Source organism: Halichoeres trimaculatus, unplaced genomic scaffold (assembly GCF_033239565.1).
Source record: "Halichoeres trimaculatus isolate MK-OKI-2021-1 unplaced genomic scaffold, fHalTri1.1 fHalTri1_scaffold_29, whole genome shotgun sequence".
NCBI lineage: Eukaryota > Metazoa > Chordata > Actinopteri > Labriformes > Labridae > Halichoeres > Halichoeres trimaculatus.
The window spans coordinates 507010-523298 of NW_027437207.1; the positions used below are offsets into that span (position 1 = coordinate 507010).

General features: G+C 44.7%; 1 pseudogene; it reads left to right on the top strand.

Annotated features, from left to right (window-relative positions):
• The first annotated feature begins 5048 nt into the window (after nucleotides 1–5048).
• On the top strand, nucleotides 5049–15677 carry LOC141786451 (protein NLRC3-like; annotated as a pseudogene).
• Nucleotides 15678–16289: the final 612 nt, after the last annotated feature.

Consider the following 16289-nt stretch of genomic DNA (forward strand, 5'->3'; position numbering starts at 1 on the left):
CACCAGCTCCTTGAGCTTTAAGTCATTCTGTAGCTCGCTCCAAGATGAGGGTGCAGAGTAGCCAAACGCCCTTTTCCCAATTTCAGTCTGAGTGTTTGAGATAGAGAGCATAATGAGGTCCTGAGAGCGCAGGGAGTACTGTCCGGTACCTTTCTGCATGATGAAAACACATAAAAAGCCGACAAAAGTGTAGTAATGTGTGAGCCTCAAGGTCACCAGAGCAGGCCATCCAAAGGTACAACTCACAATGATGAGTCAGAGGTTTATACTTTATGAACCTCACGGAGGCATGGTAGGCAGTACCATACAGTTCACTGTTTAACAGTGAAACAGGTTGTCCTTGCATGTTCAAAGAATTTCTAAAATACTATCTGTCAATACTGCATCAGCTCAGACTAAGGACTCCTTTTCCCAAATTTGAATAGATACAGTGAAAGCATAGAAAAAAATGTTAGACAGAACAACTGTGACATCTAGTGGACAAAATAAACAATTACATGCAGCTGGATGTCTGAACAGAAATAGGAGATTGATATTTTAAACACATCCCTGTAAGAAGACAAAAACACATGAAATGTCTTCTAAGATCTCCTCTGTGCCTCTGCTACCAAACATACAAAGAATGGATTTTATGCCTGTTAGTTTCTGCAACAGACGTCATCAAGAGAGACATGACACATAAGCTACAGAACAAATGGCGCCAAAACTTTGTCTCTAAACATTGTCCAAACTGATGTGAAACTGCACCAAAGAATAAGCTCATGTGTCAGTATGAACGCCCAAAACAGTTACCATAACAGTATATGTTGCTGTTCTGATTTTTTTTTTTTCTTAAAATCTATTTTTTATTTTGTGGCCCAGACAATGATAAAAATGTAGGTTAATATGTGGCCCCCGGTTAGTGCTGGGAAAAAAAAAAAAAAAAAAAAAAACTTGTGGCCCTCTCTGTCATTAAAGTTGCCCATCCCTGATGTATATCAATAAAAAAAAAAGTTATTTTTTATACATAAGTTCCACCCTTCTAAGTTTTAAGTTCCAGGAGACGAGCAAATAGGTTATGATCTCATGTAAATGAATGTCTTTTGTTAAATAGTCACTTTTCACGTTCATATAATTTTTTGAGGTGTGAAATAATAATCTTCACAGTGAATTCTGTAATCAATACAGCTTCCTTAAAAATACCCAGGCTAAAAGTTTGATTCAGCGTCGTTTGAATGTTCTCTGCAGAGACTTTATCATGGACATGGGAGTGCATTAAAAACTGATATCCGCCCCTCTATTTTTAGATTTTTTTAAGTAAACTGATAAAGGAAACACATTTTTTTACAGGGAGAAATCAGCTGACAGCTCACACTTTCATAGCAAAGTATTTTACAGATTGGCAGAAGAAGAGTGAAATGTTAGAAACATTCTTGGTGTCATATCTAATTCAAGGATCTAAATATTAATCTAAAAACATCAGTTTTTATTTCTGAAAATGTTTTCTAGTAGTTCTCCTTCACAGACGGATTTCCCTCGCGCTCCCCACTGAAGTGAAACTTGTGTACCCAAACCCAAACAAGTGAGAAAATCCTGATCAAAAAAGTGAAAGGCGTTCTGGAAATCTCTGAAACAACCAAATGTGGAGCTCACCGCTTATCCTGCAGCTCAGACTGTTATGGATAAAGAATATCTGTGATGGATACGAGCTCTTTGCTTTGGAAATCCATTTTGTTCTTCAGCCAATCAATCAGATGGCTCACAGTCAGAGTCAAGTTTATAGACACACATGAGGAAACCAATCCCCCTATAGCTCAATGGAACTCTAAAGTCCCTGATTTGGGACTTGGGGAAAGGTTCAATAACAGATTTAGTTAAAAGGTCAAAAGAAGAGGTTGTTAAAGGGTTAAAGAGATGTTTGAGAGAGGGGTTTATGGTCTGACCTTTGAGAGTCAAACACACACACACACACACACACACACACACACACACACACACACACACACACACACACACACACACACACACACACACAAAGACACAGCCTAAAACAGAGAGGCATCAGGTGATTTCCTGTAGATAGAGGAGGTCTAAGTAAGACTGGTTCTCTGATTCAGATTGATGACAGCAGGGAAGGTAAAGGTGTTCAGGACGTTCAGTCTCCATGGAGATTCAGAGAGAACAGAAAAGTGAAGCGTGCTGAGTGTTAATCCAACATTTGGATCAGTTCAGGAGTCGAGCTGTCACTGAGTGTTTGTGTTCAACCTCTCAGACTGACTTCAGACCAGAGCATGAGTGTGAGATCAGAGGAAGAGGACAGAGCAGGGTCTGCTGGACCAAGCTTCAGTAATGAACCTGGACCCTCAGAGCCAAGGTAAGACTCTCACTAATGGTTTTTCTTTGTCTTAAATGCAAGCTGTGCTCATCACAGAAAGGAACCAATCACAGTGGCTCATACCTGGGATGGATTTGGAAAGATGTCATTCTGGCTCTGTGTATAAAGCTCTCCCATCGTCATTCAAACAAAACTTGGTGATGGCAGAAGAAACTCCAGCTGAGAAAGCAGCATACTCATGGCCATATCTCAGCTTCATGATGGAGATTTCACTCATCATTTAGGGCAGTGCTTCTCAAACTGGGGTGACGTTACTGTATTCCCTATGTGTGTCAGCGCCATGCACAGGCAACAATCCTCACAGCAGAGCAGAGAGTCACAAACAGTTAAAAATAAACCAGAGGTGAGGTGAACTATGCCCGTAGAATTATACAATCACTGACTTCATATGATCAATGTAATATAGAATCGTAAACTAGCAGCTATTTCCTCTGTCAGTCAGAGCCACAGTGAAAAGTCACAGTTTGTTCAGTTTGCTCAGTGAGTTGCTCACACAGTTAATGTCATTCTGGCAGAGAAAAAGTTCAGGCACAGTTTTTAAGCAATCTGCTGAAAAATATGTGTGGCAGCTATAGCTTGTGGAGGAATACTAGCTTACACCTGTTTAGAGAGATTTTCATAGCACCGGGCAATGCCACCCTGGGAGTTTCGCCCAGAGAATTAATTTATTTTGCTCTTCCCTTTCAAAGCACACACAGGTTCATTATACTCAGGAGGCTTGAGACATGGTTCACACTATAAAAATAGATGTTATAAATAACAAGTTTTAAAAGTCTTTTTAAAACACCACACACACACAAGAAAGGGGAAAGGTAAACCTAATCAGGTGCTGAGGCTTATGGACAATGGGCTAGTGAAGGGGGGAGGGAGCCACCAAAACAAACCAAAAGCACCCAAGCACATGTGACACACACTCAGTGTTGTGAAATAACCAAATCCCAGGGGAGCACAGCACGCAAAAGTGGGGGTATCACCACCCAAACCACCACCAAAACCACTGGTCCTCAGCAAACGAAAAAAGGGAATAAAACAATTAGTGGGGTCAAAACAAAGCAATATAGCAATTAAACAAAAATAACAAAATTATGTTAACTGATTTGAAGGTTAAACAATTGAACAGAGCAACTTTATTGCACAATTTAAACAAAACAAAACTTATGGACAAATGAAAGGAAAGATTACCCAAAGAAAACCCACAAAATACCCCAAATCAAATAAGAAAACCATGGAGCAAAAGGTATAACTGAGTCAAAATGATCCTAAACCAAGACAAAAACCTAATCCAAACAAAAAGGGTAAACTTATGCAAATGTAAATAAGCAAAAATGGATATAAATCCCCACCACTCATTCACATGCTTAGAATCACTATATCTTAAACTGAAAAAAAAAGAAAAGGAGTTGGATGTGCTGTCTGTCTCCTCAAGAAAGGCTAGCCTGACAGAAAAGCACAGAAGACAGACCACTAAGATTTAAATAGCAGCAAGCCAACAGCCCGGTGAGCCACGAGCCGAAGCAGCAGCAGAGCAGTCTGTTAAAACCAAGCAGCAACAGTGTAGGCAAACAGCCAATGGAGACAAAGCAGCAGTGTTCTCAGTCAGTGTTCTCTGGCTATGACATCACAAAAAGAAAAAAAGAAAAAAGATAGTTTGGAATGAACCAGTGTTTTAGGGATTTCCATCACTTTACACAGACATGCAAAAATGCAGGCTGGATGTTGTGTGCGGTTTACAGATTTTAATAAGGCATGTGTTATGTTAGCAATGGGCCTAGTGGTTCAACAGGATGAGGAGTTCTTGAAAGCAGAGTTGTACTTTGTACATCAGGAAGTCAGTACTTCATTGGCTGGTTCCAAGCTTCTGTAAAAGCCCTGAGAAAACAACACAGCAATATCCTGACATTAGGACATGGACTTTCAGTTCATTTCATTTTCCACCACTTTCCACCGCAACCAGGTCCGGGCTGCGGGGGGCAGCAGTGCCATCCCCAGCCACGTCCACCAGCTCCTCTGAGGGGATACCAGGCCAGTTGAGAGACATAATCTCTCCGCCATGTCCTAGGTCTGCCCCAGGGTCTTGGCCATGCCCCGAAACACCTCCCAAGGGTCCGAACTCCGAACCCTATCTCCAGAGCTGAGCCCAGACACCCTGCAGAGAAAGCTCATTTCAGCGGCTTGTGTCTGCGATCTGTTACTTTTGATCACTACCCACAGCTCGTGGCCATGGGTGAGGGTTGGATTGTAGATTGACCGGTAAATTGAGAGCTCTGCCTTCTAGCTCCACTCTCTCGTCACCACCATAGACCAGTATAGCGTCCGCATCACTGTGGATGCTGTCTGTCAATCTCGCTCCATTTCCCCCTCACTATTGAACAAGACCCCAAGATACTTGAACTCCCCCTCTTGGGGAACAGACTCTCTCCCAACCTGGAGTGGGCAGTCTACCCTTTTCCGACTGAGAACCATGGCCTTAGACTTACAGGTGCTGATCTTTATCCCGGCTGCTTCACACTCGGCTACAAACTGCCCCAGTGCAAACTGGAGGTCAGCGTTCAATGAAGCCAACAGGACCATATGATCCACAAAAAGCAGAGATGGGATCCTGAGACCCCCGAACCTGACTCCCTCCGCCACTTGACTGGGCCTAGAAATCCTGTCCATAAAAGTAATGAACAGAATGGGTGACAAAGGGCAGCCCTGGTGGAGTCCAGCCCTGACTGTGAACAAGTTTGACTTAGGACGCGGTCACACTGGTGCCGTAAAGGACATTTGGAAAGGTAAGTGTGACCGCAACAGTGCTGAGCTCAAGCACGATTCGCTTTCGTGCTTTGGCATGCTTCGAAGAGGTGGGCTTCGGCACGGTTTACATGCACGAGCACAAGCAGGCGGACAGCGCGTGCGATCCATTACATATGATCGCCGCGAGCGCATCTCTCGACAATCATTTTAAACAAAGCGGGGGCGTTAGAGGGCTGTGTTGGCCATAAACGACTCACCATAAGTCCAAAAGTTGCAGCAGTGCTCTCTGTGTATCATTGTGCTGACACTGATGAGATCATGCTTCATGTAAACAGATGCTTCACGATGACATAGGCGGGTTGTGCACGTGTATGATACCCGCTAAAGTCTGGTTCATATTGGGGTAGTGTGACTGATGGCCGTACTCTCCAGCTGGAAAACAGAGCTGTGGGGGGGCAATCGTGCTTAAGCACGGCACGGTTTGGATGGTCAGTGTGACCGCGCTCTTACTGTTGGGGATACGGACCAAGCTCTCACTCTGGAAATACAGAGACTAAACTGCCTGTAACAACGGGCCATCTACTTCATATTCACGAAGCACACCCCACAAGATACCTCAGGGGACAGAGTCAAAAGCCTTTTCCAAGTCCACAAAGCACATGTGGACTGGTTGGGCAAACTCCCATGCCCCCTCTAGCACCCTTGCAAGGGTATAGAGCTGGTCCAGTGTTCAAAACTTACATTGTACTCAGCCAGGCGTTCCCAGCAAACCCTCACTCTTCATTTAGGTCTGCAAGGTCTGTCCAGCATCTTCCCCGCCATCTGATCCAACTCACTACCAGGTGGTGATCAGTTGACAGCTCTGCTCCTCTCCTCACCCAAGTGTCCAGAACATATGGCTGCAGATCAGGTGATACTACAAAGTCGATCATTGATTTGCAACCTAGGGTGTCCTGTTGCCAGGTGCACTTATGAACACCCCTATGTTTGAAAATGGTGTTAGTTATGGACAAACTGTGACTAGCAAAGAAGTCCAACAACTGAACACTGCTCTGGTTCAGATCAGGCAAGCTGTTCCTCCCAATCACGCTCCTCCAAGTCATGCTGTCATTGCCCACATGAGCGTTGAAATCCCCCAGTAGGACAATAGAGTCTCCAGTTGGGGTGTTTTCCAGCACCCGTCTCAAGGACTCCAAAAAAGGTGGGTACTCTGAGCTGCTATTTAGTGGGTAGGCACAAACAACAGCTCAGGACCCATTTTCCCACCCTAAGGCACAAAGAAGCAACCCTTTCTTCCATCGGGGAAAACTGCAACACGCAGGCAGAGAGCTGGGGAGCTACAAGTAAACACACACCTGCTCACCTGGAGCAACGCCAGCAAAGAAGAGAGTCCAACCCTCCCGAGAAGATTGGCCCAAGCTATGCGTTGAGGTGAGCCCAACTATATCTAGCCGGTATCTCTCTCACTCCTGCACCGGCTTAGGTTCCTTCCCCATCAGAGAGGTGATGTTCCATGTCCCAAAAGCCAGTTTCCGTAACCTGGGATCAGGCTGCCAAGGCCTCCGCCTTTGACAACCGCCTGATCCACATTGCACCGGACCCCTATGGCTCCTCCTGCAGGTGGTGGGTCTACAGAAGGATGGACCCATGTCACCCATTTGGGCTTGGCCCGACCAGGCCCCATGGGTGAAGGCCCGGCCACCAGGCACTCACCTGCGGGCCCCAACCCCAGGCCTGGCTCCAGGGTGAGGCACTGGTGACCCTCCAGCCAGGGTGAACTGAATCCTGTTAGTACTCATCACTAGGGGTCTTTGACCGCTTTTTGTCTGGCCCCTCACCGAGGACCTGTTTGCCTTAAAAAACCCTTCCAGGAGCGGTTGCCCCCTGACAACATAGCTCCTAGGATCATTGAGGCACTCAAACCCTTCCACCACTATAAGGTGGTGGCCACGGAGGTGGACATGGAATTTGTACTTCGAAATACTCCTGTCTTTTTCAAAGGAAGTACTTTAGTACTCTAACTTGAATAACATTTAGACTAATCCTCTTTTCTTTGTAGCGGGGTAAGATGTGACCATGAGGATCAACATTTTGACTCAAGTAGTGGAGTGGAGCTTTGTCCACCACTGCTGAAAGCAGACACACTGAACTCTTTTGATCATTGAGAACAGCATGTTTACAGCTTATTGTCAGCTATCAGCTTTCAGTTCTTCTCACTGTCAGAGCATCACTAGCTTCATCTAGTGCTGGCCACTCTACTGTTGTCCACGGTATACTGTGGGCCAACTTCATTATGATATGGAATTGAAGAACAGCGGTAAACTGTCATATCTCATGTTATTCCCCTTCCACAAGCTCTTGTGCTGGCTATTCAGCTCCCATCGCTCTTAGCGCGCTCTGGTCCCACCGCCTGTTCCACAGTGATGTGGTGGGGCCCCCTATCAGCTGTGTCTCGTCCTTACATGGCATGTCATTAACAGATGTTATAGATGTTGGTCCATCATCCCTCTTCACTGAGGTGTTTGAGTCTTGGTTGCGTGTGCCGTGCTCCATGTGTGTGTCAGCGCTGAGCGCTCTGAGCCTCTCAGCAGAGCAGAGAACCACGAACAGTTTAACACAGTTTAACTGCGCCTGTAGTTTCCATAGTAACAGCAATAAATCTTCATGATTCAAACACTAACACTTAATCAATATGACTTTTGTTCCTGCAAAGACGTGAACATGGAAACACCTGTTTATTTCTTCTGCTCTTGGAGTCTCTCAGTGTGCAGCAGGTTGGCACTGATGCGCTGTTTCGGAGCACACCATCATATTCATGAGAGAATTGAAATGAAATTGTTGTAAACAGCGTTGGTTTCTCTGTTTTATTGCTCCTTAATGTAGATTATCAGACATGCCTGTCCAGCTTTGCTGCTGACTAAAGAAGCAGTTCATGGCCTTTGCAGAGCTAACAGAGTGAGCCCATTATGCTAATGTCAGCAGCTAAATACAAGGTGAACCAGGTTTCCTGGCCCTGTCTCCTGCTGGCCAATGTTGCGGCACTCTTGTTCCATGCTGATTGTCTCACAAAAGCACAGCTAAATAAGGCTCTAGTTTTCATCGTGTCGTAAAATGGCGCTACCTCCGCTGCAGAGCCGCAGCTGGCTACGAGGCGCTCACCACTTAGTGTATTAGTCCGTGCGCGCGCGCGGCGTGCCAGATATAAACAAATGCAGGTAGTCTGCCAGGACGCAGAGACACGATGAGAATTAGAGCCTTATTTAGCGGTGTTTCTGTGTGAAAGTAACACACTGAAAATTCTCTCAATAAAGCGTGAATGCAGACTGATATCAGATTTTTTCGGTGGGAGTCCGTTTATTTGTGTTTTTGGTCAAGTAAAATATGGCCCCGTCTGACTGCAGAGGAAACCGGCTGACGAGCAGGGAGGGGGTGTTGGGTGCGAGCGCTCTGGGCTTCTGCTGCACAAAAACACTGCTGTAGGGGTAATTTCTGCCCTAAACCTTGTGAAAGGACCCAACTTGTTCCATCCCAGAGTATCACTTTAATGGATAAGCGCCTAACTGTAGCTGTGAGTGAGTGAGGAGAAAAGAGAAGATCTAGTTGGCAGAACGTGAAGAGAAATGGCGGAAAGTAATGGAGAAGACTGTGTGGTTGCTGGATTACTTGAAACTCCGTTTTTTGTTTTTTTTTTATATCGTAATTTTTTAATTGTTTGAAGTTGTGTTAGGTGTTGCAGTGTTCAGGCACATGATAAATTAATAATCCCACAAAACTATCAATATACTAAACTTCCATGTCACATGATTCTGGCTATTGTTTTTATTTCTTTTTTTGATTGTTTATTGCCACGTGTGGTCCCATGGTCCTACTGAAGGCCCAGTGGCTGGGGCCACGGTTCGCCACTGGTGAAACGTCTGTTTGCATGAAGCGTGATCTCATCAGAGGCAGCAAAATGAGACACAGAGAGCACTGCTGCAACTTTTATGGACTTTTAGACTTCAAGTTGTTTTTGCCCGACACAGCCCTCTAACATCCCCGCTTTGTTTAAAATGACTGTCGAGAGATGCACTCGCGGTGATCATAAGTCGTGGATCTCACGCGCTGTCCGCCTGCTTGTGCTTGTGCATGAAGTAAACCGTGCCAAAGCCCACCTCTCTGAAGCATGCCAAAGCAGAGAAGTGAATTGTGCTCAAGGACGGTTGCCGTCACACTGGCCATTGAAAACGTGCTTTAGGGCTGAAGCCTGCTTAAAACCCTTCAACCCCACATATTTTTACTCACTGTGGTCTCATTTTTCTCTGTGAAGTGAAGAGCAGCACCTCTATTGATTCAGGGCAAACTGAGGCTATAGGCTGATGAAACTCAATTATGTCTTTATGCAGTGTAACAAAATTTTAAAGCTGTACTCCATTAGAAAAAAGAGAAACGAAAATTGAATTTAGTGTTGACAGCCTGTCAGCACTCCTGATCGGTAAAAGTAGTGAGTTTATGTAAAACACAGATTGATAAAGACAAAAAACGTAAGACATTTTCTCTTTCATTTGAGGTTTTTTAGTAAGTTTTACAAAACCACTGAAGAATTTTAGTCATTCTTTTATGTCAGTGAAAAGACTTCAACAAAGCCTGCTGATGGGTTTCTACTGAAGAGTATTGCTGCCACACGAGAAAAAAACACTCATCAGTATCACATTACAATGTTATAGCGACTCAGAAGGTTCTTCCAGAGCCGTGAAGAAGAGAGCAGAGAGGAAACTGCAGTTTATCACATTGAGATTCAGCCACAGTTTTAATGAAGCTGGATGTGGGCGTCTTCTTCTTCTCGGATCTAAATATACAGCTGGCTGTGAGCTGCAGAGTGAGGTGCTGCTTCTAAAGCATGGTGGATCTGTGCAGCATTTTCACTCAGAAACAGGAGAAACACCAAGTTGTTTACAGGTTTCACTGATCCTGTGAGAATGAATCACACCAAAAACTGATGTCAGGGGGTCATTCTTAAATTACCAGAGCATCACACGTCATACTAATCCTGTGAGAATAGGGATAATAATAATAAACTGTGGTCTATGCTGATACTTTCACCATCTTCAAAACGACCAAGGGACAAGTTTCTGCCACTGTCCAGCACTAGCTCAATCCATAGTGATTTGACGTTGTAACTGGAGGGTTGCTAGTTCAAGTACCTGCATGGACCAAGATTAGGAACTAGGCTGAGAGCTGAAAAGGTGTCAGTCCTATTCCTTGAGCTTTGTCAAGGTGAGCAAGGCACCAAACCCCAGCTCAGTGGTGTATGCTGATTTGGACAAAAAGCTTCTGCTAAATAAAATTGTTGAACTGAATTTTTCTCTTTTCTCAGACGAACTGTCAAAGATATATGAGTTCTTTAGAAGAACAAGTTTGCTTTTGCAGATTTCAGTCCAGCGCACAGGGAGCAGAGTCTCCAGGACCCAGCTGTGTGTCCCTGAGGAGTGACTGGTCCAGAACTGGTAGTCTAAACCTCTTTGATGAACCTGGACCCACAGAGCCACAGTAAGACCCTGGAGCTGTTTCCTCTCCTGAATGTTTGTAGAAAATGCGAGCACGGCTGAAACCCTGAAGTCTTTGCTAGTTCCTGTCTGTCTCCCACAGCGGGGAGTCTTCCCTGTCTGATGGGAGCAGAGGGACAGATGTGGATCAGTCGGTGAGTTCAGCTCTGTGAAAATGAAGGCTCTGACTGTGAAGTAGCCACAGACAGTCAGACAGTGTGAGCTTTGTGTTGATCACAAGACCACAAGGAATGTCTGCCTGTGATTGATCAAACAGTCAGACAGGAAAAACAGGATTTGCGTTATGAAACTAAGAGGCTTCAAATCAAACACATCACAGACTGAAGGCTGAATTCATCCAGACAAAGAAGCTAACTTGAACTTCTTTCTCTCTGACCCAGACCAGGACCTGGAGCTGAGACAGGCCGTCCGAGCAGCCCTGAACAAAGGAAGCCTGTACACCTGTGTGTGAAGAGGTGTGAAACACAAGGTTAGGATTGAAGAGGCTGACATGATTCAGTCACACAGCACAAAGATTTTTAGGATTATCAGTACATTTCAAAGCCAGGTGAAATGTAACCTGATGCTTTGTCTGCTCCAGCAGATCTCTCTGCTGTTTCTTCTTTGATCTGTTTTCTCCTCTGAGAGAAAACTCAAAGCCAGAAGAACTCAGAGCTGACATGTCTGATTTTGATGAGCTTGTCCTCTGTCTCTTCATTCACTTTCTTCTCTCTTTTCTTTTTGCTTTAGTTTGCACACATGGACACAGAGAGCTGAGAGGACTCTGTGCACATCTTTTCATATTGATGAGCTAATGGAAACGATCCCTTCATTTTCACATTCTCTTTGTTTGTCTCACTCTGATTGGTCTTTTTCAGAGCCAGCTGAACTGCAGGAGCTTTTCAATGAACACAAGGTGAGTGTGAGGAGGAGATGTGAACGTGTGACTGAAGGAAGTGATGAAACAGGAAGTGGAACCCTCCTCAACAGGATCTACTCTGAGCTCTACATCACAGAGGGACCCAGTGAAGATGTGAATACCCAACATGAGGTGAGGCAGCTGGAGACAGCCTCTAAGAAGGAGATCCTCCAGGACACTCCCATCAAGATCCAGGACATCTTTAAAGCCTTACCTGAGCAGCAGAAAGTCATCAGAGTGCTCCTGACAAACGGCGTGGCTGGGATTGGAAAAACTTTCTCAGTGCAGAAGTTCACTCTGGACTGGGCAGAGGGCTCTGAAAACCAGGACCTCAGTCTGTTGGTCCTGCTTCCATTCAGGGAGCTGAACCTGATCAAAGACGAGCGCTACAGTCTCCTAAAGCTGCTCCATGTTTTCCATCCAACATTAGAGAAGCTGAGAGCAGAGACGCTGGCTGTCTGTAAACTGTTGTTCATCTTTGACGGCCTGGACGAAAGCAGACTGTCTCTGGATTTTCACAGCACTCAGCGTGTGTCTGATGTCACACAGCAGTGCTCTGTAAAGGTGCTGTTAACAAACCTCATCCAGGGGAACCTGCTTCCCTCAGCTCTGGACTGGATCACTTCTCGACCTGCAGCGGCCAATCAGATCCCTCCTTCACACGTGGACAGGCTGACAGAAGTACGAGGCTTCACTGACGCCCAGAAGGAGGAGTACTTCAGGAGGAGGTTCAGGGATGAAGATGAGTCCAGCAGAATCATCTCACACATCAAGACCTCCAGGAGCCTCCACATCATGTGTCAGATCCCGGTCTTCTGCTGGATCACTGCTACAGTTCTGGATCACATGATGAGCACAGAGCAGAGAGGAGAGCTGCCCCAAACCCTGACTGACATGTACTCACACTTCCTGCTGGTTCAGACATACAGGAAGAAGAAGTACGCTGAGGCTCATCAGACCAGCCCTCAGGAGCTGATGGAGGCTGACGGAGAAGTTCTCCTGAAGCTGGGCAGGCTGGCATTTGAACAGCTGGTGGAAGGAAACATCCTGTTCTACCAAGAAGACCTGGAGAGCTGTGGTCTGGATGTCTCAGAGGCTTTGGTGTACTCAGGAGTTTGTACAGAGATCTTCAAAAGAGAGAGTGTGATCTTCCAAGAAACAGTCTACTGCTTTGTTCATCTGAGTGTTCAGGAGTTTCTGGCTGCAGTCTACACCTTACACCCTTACACATATGGAGACTTTGTGGAGGAAATCTCAACTGTGGCAGACCTCCTGGAAGAAGCTATGAAGGAAGCCCTGAGCAGTGAAAACGGCCACCTGGACCTGTTTGTTCGCTTCCTTCATGGACTGTCTCTGTAGTCAAACCGGAGACTCTTAGGAGGTCTGCTGGGTCACACAGACAACAGTCCAGAGATGATCCACACAGTCATCAACAACCTGAAGAAGATGAACAGTTATTGGGTCTCTCCTGACAGAAGCATCAACATCTTCCACTGTCTTATGGAGATGAAGGACCCCTCAGTCCATCAGGAGATCCAAGAGTTCCTGAAGTTAGAGAGCAGATTAGAGAGGGTACTCTCTGAGATCCAGTGCTCTGCTTTGGCCTACATGCTGCAGATGTCAGAGGAAGTTCTGGATGAGTTAGATCTAAAGAAGTACAACACGTCATGGGAGGGACGACGAAGACTGCTTCCAGCTGTGAGGAACTGCAGGAAGGCTCGGTAAGTTTCTCTGAGATCAACTTTACACTGTAAACCCCGAAGTCCAAATTACTCAACTGGATTGAGCTATGAAAATTTTAAAATTGTTAGTAAGTTCGATTTACTCAAGTGTCTGAGTTTTCAGTGTTGAAACTGATGATTTATCAGTAGATTTAACTTTTGTTACTGTTTACGTAAGCACAACTTAAAATCATTAGTTTCTGTGAGTGTGTTTTGTAACCGTGAGTCAGAAGGGGGCAGAGTCGATGTGAGACCCTGCTGAACTTCTAGATGTGCAGCAGTGGCACCAGCTGTTTGTGCTCCACCTGACACGGACCATTTGTCTGTGTGTCAGAGCATGGACTGTTTGTCTGTGCTTTTCATGGCATGGACCAGCTGTCCTTGCTCCTTGTGGCATTGATCAGCTGTCTATGCTCTACCTGGTATGGGCTGGCTTTCTGTGTCTCCCAAAAAATAGATTTCACACTTAAACTCAGAATTTGGCATTAGGCAGTCTGCAGAAGTCAACAGGTACAAGACCCATGACCATGGAGCATAGATCACCAGTCAGTGCTGTGGGGCTCAAACAACCTGTGGCCCCTGAGGAATAATGTATCAATGTACAGTGGGGTCTCATATCTACTTCCTTCACTCCTCAATCACAGTTACTAAAGTTATGAAATTAGAACTGATTTTTTTGTAACCATGAGAGAGGAGGGGACGCTGTGGATATAAGACCCAGCTGAGCATAAACTTTTTATAGTGCAGAACAAGAAAACAAGTTATCATAAAGCATTACTTAAGTTGCATTTACTTAAAAAAATCCCAAGGAACCAAGTAATCTAGCTGTATTTACTGGTTTTATTTAAGTTAGCATTCAATCAATCAGTCTTTATTTGTATAGCGCCAAATGATAACAAACGTCATCTAAGGACACTTTCCAGAAACATTAACAGGTCTAGACCTGTGAATGTCAATGGAATTTTATTAACAGAAACCCAACATCAAGACAAGATAAGGAGTCTTATCTCATCTTACCCCACCATGAGTACAGTACTTTGCAGCATCTAGTAAGTTAAAATGGCAAGAAAAAACTTCACTTTAACTGGCAGAACCAGACTCATGTTAGACCGACATCTGAGGAGACTGTGATGGGTTAGATGAGAAAGATAAAGGGGCCGTTTACACGACAACGGTTTTAGGGTGAAACGCAAAAGTTTTGTTGCGTTTCAGCCTTGTGTTTACACGGAAATGGCGTTTCAGCCGACCTAAAACACAAACTTTTGAAAATGGCCTCCAGAGTGGGATTTTTCTGAAAAGCTGCCTACACCATTGCCATGTTAACAGTCAGCCGGCGTTTTCAGTGGAAACGCTGACGTCACACTCAGCGTATACAACAGGACAACAGTACCGCTGTTACGATCGCCACAAACTACCGTGTTGTGCTTGAGCTGCTCATTGTGCTAAATCTGCTGACTGTCTTCATACAAAATGTGCATCTCTTGCTCCACTTTTGCACTTGGTATCCCCCAATACACCAGATAATCGGCTCAACTCTACTTTGGTGGAGATCTCCCAAAAGCTGCTTCTGGACAAGACAGTTATAGCACTACCTGCAGGCCTGTTATGCTTACAGCGTTTTCACCGATCCAGAGGAACCTTCAAGACAAACTCAGAGCCTCCCAGAGAGGTGTATGGTCAGTAACTATAACAGGACAGTAAGACTAGAAGTTAGACTGACAGATAGAGAGAGGGAAATGGGAGCTCTGTGTGTCAGTTTCACCCCGGCAGTCTGAACCTATAGCAGCATGACTAAGAGCTGGTTCAGACCTGATCCAGTTATAACTATGCTTTATCAAAAAAGAAAGTTCCAAGTCTACTCTTAAAGGATGAGACCGTGTACGCCCTCGGACTTCAACCGGCAATTTATTCCAAAGAAAAGGGGGGCCTGATAAGTAAAGGCTTGACCTCCCATACTACTTTTAGAGACCCTAGGTTTCTAGGAGTAGACCTGCATGTTGAGAACGCAGTGACCTAGGCAGATAACACAGAACAATTAGCTCTTCAAGCTCGGATGGTCAATGCCATTAAGCGCTTTGTAGGTCAGAAGAAGAATTTTAAACTCTTTCCTAGATTTTACAGGTAACCAGTGTAGAGACGCTAACACTGGAGAGATGTGCTCTCTCCTTCTAGTCCAAGTCAGTACCCGAGCTGCAGCATTCTGAACCAGCTGAAGAGTCCTAATAGACTTATTAGGACAGTTGGATGAAAGAGAGTTACAATAGTCTAGCCAAGAAGAAACAAAAGCATGGACTAGTTTCATTGTCCAAGATGTGTCTAATTTTCTTGATTTTAGGAAGATGAAAAAATGCTGTCCTTGAGACCTGTTGGAAGTGAGAGTTAAAGGACAGGTCCTGATCGAAAAGAACTCCCAGGTTCCTGACAGTGGTGCTGGAAACCAAGCTGATGTCGTCCAAGGCAGTGATGTTGTTCAAGAAAGCCTCTCTGAGATACTTAGGCCCAAGACCAATGACTTCAATCTTCTCTGAGTTCAGCAGTAAGAAGTTTCTGCTCATCCATGACCTTACGTCTTTGAGGCATGCTTCAAGTTTAGATAAGCACTTGGTTTCTCCAGGCTTCATTGACAAGTAAAGCTGAGTTACTCTAGCATTACTTTACCTTTTGGAGGCAACAAGTTTCCATATTTCTCTTTTGAGAAAGGTCAACATGTTATGTTTAACAGTGATATACAGCATTTTTTAAACATTACCAAATATTTTTATTTGCAACAAATGGGCATCAGGTTTATTTGATTGAAGACATTCAGTAGAATGATTTTCCATGATAATTGTAACTACTTCAGATGTTGAGTTAAATTAACTTAAGGTTTTATATTTCATTTCTTAGTTTTTTTTAAGGTAACAGGTTTAAATCATTTCAACGAAAAACTCAACTTATCTGGGTTTACAGTGTACAAATCAGTCTGATAGAAGAGTTTTGATGTGAAAATAAAAAATAAACAGACTTTAAATCCTGAT